Raw genomic sequence first — 7,961 nt, 5'->3', positions numbered from 1 at the left:
GCATGTTGGCTAGAATGAACAATGAAGAGGAAGATTTTAGGAGCGCCTGGGACCGTATTTTTTTGTAGATAGGGCGTGTGGAAAAATTTGTAGACATGGTGCTGGATGTCCATTCTGGTTGTTTCAAGAAAAAAAAGAAAATATCGATTTGCAGGAGGCCTTTGTATATATGGTTGTATGATGGGTATACTGTCTGTTGATGCTGTTATAAATGTTGTTTTTTGAGTTTGATTGTATGTTTTTATATGCATGAATAAATAAAAAACTTTAATGACAAAAAAAAAAGTAAAAAAGGACAAAGGAAAATAAGAATTTATGATGACCAAAAACAAGTTAATTGAGGAGTTCCTGGAATTCTGAATGATGAGATACATTTATTGCAAAGATATTTACAATTAAGACTCCATCGGGTCATTTTTGACCCCTGTGTGTAAACTTGAAACTTGAAAAATATTTGAGTTCATAAATGGAGAAAGGTAAAATTAAAATAATGATTCGTGGTAATCAAAAACTAGATATTTCATGAATACTTTGAATAATAAATGATGAAATAAATTGATTTCCAAAAATATAGCAAAGAAACACTCAGCCCTGTATGACATCACACTGTAGGTCAATACGGGTCATTTTTAACCCATGTTGTGCCTAAGAAGGGGATTGCATAGCTTCTGTATCAAAGGGTTCAAGAAGACATATTTAGGTCCTCTTTACATCAGTTATACATGGACACACACACACACATCAAAGGAAAAAACATCCTGGGAATGGCTCTTATCTTGAACATTATAGAACATTCTACATTAGATATGACTGCAGCACCTTACTCACACCATTTCCTACCTATTACCCTGTGTCTTACGATTGTCAGGAGGAAAAGAGGTCAACCAGCAACAAACAGCTGAACAATAAGATTACTTCTGATTCAAACTGATCACCATGGATAACATCGGAAGTACTGCTGGACAACTCAAAGCTGATTGCCAGGCATTTCAACGAGATGTCATTGATCTTGTACATCTGTTGGGCAAGCAGAGAGCCCGTGTTCGCCAAAACCAAGAGTTGCCAGGGGACGAGGCCCACGAAAAGTTTGCCAAATTGCAACCCCAGGATGAAAGCTACTGCGACACGGATGAAGAAATGTGGCAGCCTGAGGATGGGGAGGAGGAGGATGACTGGGGTGAGGACACACAGCAGTCTGAGGATGGGGAGGTGGAGGATGACTCTGATGAGGACACACAGCAGCCTGAGGATTGCGAAGAGGACAGTGAAACCCTCAGCACTAGAAAGATCCTCATTGAGACAGACCTCCACAGTTATTACAAGGAGCTGCAGGAGGCTTATGTGATCAAGCAGAAACTGTTTGCCTCAGAGCTGCAGTTTGAGAGGAGCAAAAACAAGGTTCTCCTAGATGAGCTGGAGAAACTTAAAGCTTCAAACAATGAGCTCAGTCAAAGGTACGAAGCAGAAAACCTCAGAGCCGGGCAGCAGGCCAGCCACCTGATGGCTTTGATTGAGCAAGACGAGTCTCAGATGCACTCCTTCCATGCTGAGCAGAACTTCCTCCGTCTGCAGATAATGGAGGAGATGAGATGTCTCCGCAACAGTGCTGCAGAGGAGAAAATGCTTCTGCAGAGACAAGTGGAGGAACTGACTTCTCAACTCTCACTGATGAAGGAGAGAGAGGATGTCAAGCATCAGGAGTGGCAGGAGGAAAGGGATGAGGAGAAGCAGGAGGAGAAATGGGGGGAGCTGCAGGAGGCTTATATCATCAAGCAGCAGATGTTTGCTTCAGAGCTGCAGTTTGAGAGGAGCACAGTCAAGGCTCTCCTAGATGAACTGGATAAACTAAGAGCTTCTCAACTCTCACTGAAGAATGAGAGAGAGGATATCAACCATCAGGAGTGGCAGGAGGAAAGGGATGAGGAGAAGCAGGAGAAGAAATTGGGAGAGCTGCAGGAGGCTTCTATAATCAAGCAGCAGATGTTTGCTTCGGAGCTGCAGTTTGAGAGGAGCACAGTCAAGGCTCTCGTAGATGAACTGGATAAACTTAAAGCTTCAAACAATGAGATCATTCAAAGGGCTGAAGCGGACAACCTCAGAGCCGGGCAGCAGGCCAGCCACCTGATGGCTGAGCTTGAGAAAGTCACGTCTCAGATGAACTCCTTCCAGGCTGAGCAGAACCTCCTCCATCTGCAGATAACAGAGGAGATGAGATGTCTCCGCAAAAGTGCTGCTGAGGAGAAAATGCTTCTGCAGAGGGAAGTGGAGGAACTGACTTCTCAACTCTCACTGAAGAAGGAGAGAGAGGATATCAAGCATCAGGAGTGGCAGGAGGAAAGGGATGAGGAGAAGCAGGAGGTGAAATGGGAGGAGGAGCAGCAGGAGAAAGAGGAGGAGAAATGGGGGGAGGAAGCAGGAGGAGGAGAGCCTGTGGACAAACCTGCCTACCTGGAGTCCCACTCTGATGCCCTCCCTGCTTCAGAACCTGTGGAGACTGAGTTGTCTGAGGAGACGCCCAAAAAGAAGAAGTCTTCAATCTGGAAAAAAATCAGACAGCATCTGGGACTGAGGAGGAGGAAGAAGCAACCTCACAACTGATTCACACCTCACACTTGTTCACCTGTGTTTCTCCTGCATGAAATCAGGTCTGAGAGGAGGAATTTAAAATGCTATTAAATGTATTTAAGTGATATAACATACATAATGTATATGTATATTATATGATGTTAACAAATATTAAAAATTACGATTATCTCATGCATATTGCTTCATTTAAGAATTGTTCATTCGTTTTTATGTTTAGTTTTGAACCTAACCTAACCTTAACATAAACCCAAAGCTTAATCCAACCTAACCTATAACCTTAACTTAACCTTATATAGCCCTTAACCTGAAAGTAACGCCCAACCGTAAAACACATCTTCACATTAAAATATAATGACACATGTTGTATAGGGACTTGCTCTTTTTCCTCATGTTGGAGACAAGTCCTCATAATGTCACTTTCCCCTGAATCGAGGTCCTCACAAAAGCAGCAATACCTGGACCACACACACACACACACACACACACACACACACACACACACACACACACACACACACACACACACAGAGGACTAATAATGTGAGATTTAAATGATCTGCTCCCCTTCATTTTGTCTGATTCAAGGACGTTTTACTCTAGATGGATTTAAGGTATTTGCTTTCACAGCGGCTTGAACCTCAGTCGTCAGGGCGAAGGGCAAATATTCACCACAACTACCCTGCTGCTCTGAAAAAATAAACATAATACCAGTGAACGAAACTAAAAAATTATTGAATCCATTCTTTCAAGATTTTATTGAGGAGTCCGTCCTTATCATGCAGAAACCAATGCAGCCATCTTGGGCATTTGGACTCGGCCAGTCACATGTCAGTGTCAGCTTTCAATCATAATGTTTAACCCCATGTTTTACCCCTCAAATAGCTAATTACAACCAACCTACCAGGAAAATGTACAATTGAACATACATCTGTGTGTTAAGAACTATTAAAAAAACAGAAACCATCTTTGACATGTACTTTGACTTTTTAGTTTGTCCCATCCACTAACACGGCGGAGACGAATATGAACTATATCCTAACTAATCCCTTTGAAGTGCAGTGGAACAGGGAGTAGAATCAATTGTAATTAAATGTTACAGGTTTTACTTCTGCTTGCTACGGACATTATACGATTATTATTATTACTTTCACTATTATTAAAACTATTATCACTCTATTTTTTGTATTAGTATTGAGTGTGGAATCATAAAACTATAACATCTTAGTTTAATAGCTGACAATAATCAAGTGATAAGAGCTTGACTTGTGTTTAATGGTACCATTATGTTTCTATATCTGTAGTTTAGACTTAGATTTGTCAAAGAAAAAAAGGTAAAAGCAGATCTGTCTAATGAAGGCATTAAGAAAGAATATTAACTTGGTACATTGGCTCCGTCCCATTAAAATTTAAATTAAAACTATAAAATACAATTTCTAAAATTTCTAGGACTGTAAAGCACATGCATTTTGAAGCGTTGCATCCAGCCAAGCCAAGGTTGGAGACTAGTGGGTTATTCTCTCACAATAGGTTTTTAACAGTGGTGTATGAAGTACTTGAAAGCCATACTCAAGTAAAAGTACAGATATCTTCCCTGAAAGTGACTCCGGTAAAAGTAAAAGTCACCTGTCAGCAAATGACTTGAGCAAAAGTCTTAAAGTAGCTCCTATTAAAAGTACTGAAGTATCAAAAGTACCTGGTGTTGAAATGTACTTAAGTATCAAAAGTAAAAGTACAAGCACCAACATTAAAAAAGCGAAGTGATTTTATAGTAGTCCTATACAGACACAAAACAACCCAACATTTTTCTCTTCAGGATTTATTTCAAATGACTGAAAAATTATAACAATGTACATATAATGTATAATTTTACAAATTTGGAACCCCAGATGGTGAGGTTCAAATACGATTGGACTAGTGCATCTGAACTTCTAGGGACAACAAATAATCAAGACAACAGAATAAACAAGTAATTCTTGCGTCTACCTAAGAACACTAATAGACCACAATATAACCACTAAATAATTCGGTAAATATCACCAAACATGGACCTTTCATCAATAGCAGGAATGATACACAATGCCCCTTATGGTAACTCAGCAAAGGGAAACCAGTTCTAGGCACACAAAACTAAAAAGAGGACTCGCAGAAAGGTCTCAAGTGAGTACCTGTCGCTGCAGGCCCAGCTTAAACGCCTTAAGTATATTTGGTTACGCCTCAAATGTGTATGTCTTCTCCCGGATATCCTGTGTGTGGATCATATAGTTGTGATCAAAGGTGTAGGTGGGCTGCACACATTTTTCAGTTTTCAAATTGGGCTGCGGCATTCTTAAGTTTGGGAATGGCTGATCTAGAGGAAGTAAAACTCTTAACAAAGTTTCTGAAGGTGAACCTGCGGAGGCATCGTTACCAGAGCAGCCTGCTCGACCCCGGTCGACTAAGACAGCCCGACCAACATCCGGACCTTCAGGGTCTCGTGCTGCCCCCCCCTACGGCAAACACGCCGCCGGACCTGCCCATCTCCCGAGGCAGCTGGCACCATCTATGGCTGGCACCGGCGCACCTCCGCTGCTCAAGTAACGAGTCAGTTTTGAGAATATACGAAGTAGAAAGTACGGAAATTTGTGTTCAAATATAGCGAGTAAAAGTTATAAGTCGTCAGGAAAATCAGTACTCAAGTAAAGTACAGATATGTGAAAAATCAGTAACGAAGTATTTCTACTTCGCTACTTCCCACCACTGTTTTTTAAAGCATGTTAAATCATCTAGTATCTAAAATATAAAAGGTGTTTTTAAGTAAGGCTGTATGTAGTATGTAGTAAAGTAGAAAATACAATGGCTTTCTCTGAAATGTTTATCAAAAGCTGCATAGAAACACACACAGACAGACACACGCACAACATAATGTGTCCATCTTCTTCCTGTGCTTAGTTTCTCATGGATATGTACAGGTAATCCAATCTGTGACCCTACTAATTATATATACAGTGCCTTGCATAAGTATTCACCCCCTTTGGACTTTTCTACATTTTGTCATGGTATAACCACAGATTAAAATTTATTTCATCATGAGTTTATGTAATGGACCAACACAAAATAGTGCATCATTTGGAAATGGGGGGAAATATTACATGGATTTCACAATTATTTACAAATAAAAATCTGAAAAGTGTTGAGTGCATATGTATTCACCCCCTTTACTGTGAAACCCCTAACAAAGATCTGGTGCGACCAATTGCATTCACAAGTCACATTTGCAAGTCACATAATTAGTAAATAGGGTCCACCTGTCTGCAATTTAATCTCAGTATAAATACACCTGTTCTGTGACGGACTCAGAGTTTGTTGGAGATCATTACTGAACAAACAGCATCATGAAGACCAAGGAGCTCACCAAACAGGTCAGGGATAAAGTTGTGGAGAAATATGAAGCAGGGTTAGGTTATAAAAAAATATCCAGAGCTTTGAACATCTCTCTGAGCACCATAAAATCCATCATAAGAAAATGGAAAGAATATGGCACAACCGCAAACCTACCAAGAGGAGGCCGTCCACCCAAACTGAAGAGTCGGACAAGGAGAAAATTAATCAGAGAAGCAACCAGGAGGCCCATGGTTACTCTGGAGGAGTTGCAGAGATCCACAGCTGAGGTGGGAGAATCTGTCCACAGGACAACTATTAGTCGTCTACTCCACAAATCTGGCCTTTATGGAAGAGTGGCAAGAAGAAAGCCATTGTTGAAAGGGATCCATAAAAAATCCCGTTTGGAGTTTGCCAGAAGGCATGTGGGAGACACAGCAAACATGTGGAAGAAGGTGCTCTGGTCAGATGAGACCAAAATTGAACTTTTTGGCCTCAATGCAAAACGCTATGTGTGGCGAAAACCCAACACTGCCCATCACCCTGAGCACACCATCCCAACAGTGAAACATGGTGGTGGTAGCATCATGCTGTGGGGATGCTTCTCTTCAGCAGGTACAGGGAAACTGGTCAGAATAGAGGGAAAGATGGATGGAGCCAAATACAGGGAAATCCTTGAAGAAAATCTGATGCAGTCTGCAAAAGACTTGAGACTGGGGCGGAGGTTCATCTTCCAGCAGGACAATGACCCTAAACATACAGCCAGAGCTACAAAGGAATGGTTTGGATTAAAGAATGTTAATGTCTTAAAATGGCCCAGTCAAAGCCCAGACCTCAATCCAATAGAGAATCTATGGCAAGACTTGAAGATTGCGGTTCACAGACGGTCTCCATCCAATCTGACTGAGCTTCATCTTTTTTGCCAAGAAGAATGGACAAACCTTTCCATCTCTAGATGTGCAAAGCTGGTAGAGACATACCCCAAAAGACTTAAAGCTGTAAATGCAGCGAAAGGGGGTTCTACCAAGTATTGACACAGGGGGGTGAATACTTATGCACCCAACAGATGTCAACTTTTTTGTTCTCATTATTGTTTGTGTCACAATAAAATGTATTTTGCACTTCCAAAGTACTATGCATGTTTTGTTGATCAAACGGGAAAAAGTTTATTTAAGTCTATTTGAATTCCAGTTAGTAACAGTACATAATGGGAAAAAGTCCAAGGGGGGTGAATACTTATGCAAGGCACTGTAGATGGCCTAGAGGGTAGAGTGGCCGTTCTCCGACAAGGAGGTTGATGGTTCAAATCCCTTTCTTCCTCATCTGCATGCTGAAGTATCAATGGCAATTACTGAGCCCTTAAATTCGGCAGAACTTCAGTCACCTATTTATCTTACACCATGTAAATAAAAAAAATTTAAAAAAAAAAAATTGAACAAAATAAATTTTAAAAAAAGAAATAAATCTGTATCTGAGTCTTCTGAGCAGGAAGTGCGCAGTCCATTACAGCGCAGGATGTGCGCAGGTCGCTTCTGCGCAGGAGGTAAATAAAAAAATAATTAAAATAAATAAAATAACAGAAAATAAATGAAATGTACATTTTCACCACTTTCTATCTTGCCAATTCATTTGCCTGAAAAATAATAATTATAATCCTTACAATTTCAATAGGGCCTCACTGTCAGTGCCTGTCAGTGCTCGGTCCCTGTATAACGTAAATTAACTTATTGCATCTAAACCAACCCACTTGTGTCAACTTCCTACTTAACGTCAGTTTTAGTCAAAGTTTAATTTTACAATTTCACACAAATCAACATTTAAATTCACTACAAACACCATCTGAAGTATACAATTCTAACGGTCAACATCAATGACATCTTGATATTCTGTTTAAAAAAAAAACACTCGACGTCACCATTACTCAACGACGGAGCTGAGGAGGAGGCAGTGACCACCTCTTGCTGGGGGCGGAACTTGTAGTTTTTTGTGACGGACCTCTCACTCCTCTGTAAACACTG

The sequence above is a fragment of the Pleuronectes platessa genome, chromosome 14 (genome assembly GCF_947347685.1).
Source record: "Pleuronectes platessa chromosome 14, fPlePla1.1, whole genome shotgun sequence".
Lineage (NCBI taxonomy): Eukaryota > Metazoa > Chordata > Actinopteri > Pleuronectiformes > Pleuronectidae > Pleuronectes > Pleuronectes platessa.
The sequence above is the reverse complement of the archived record's forward strand: the minus strand, read 5'-3'. Positions refer to the sequence as shown.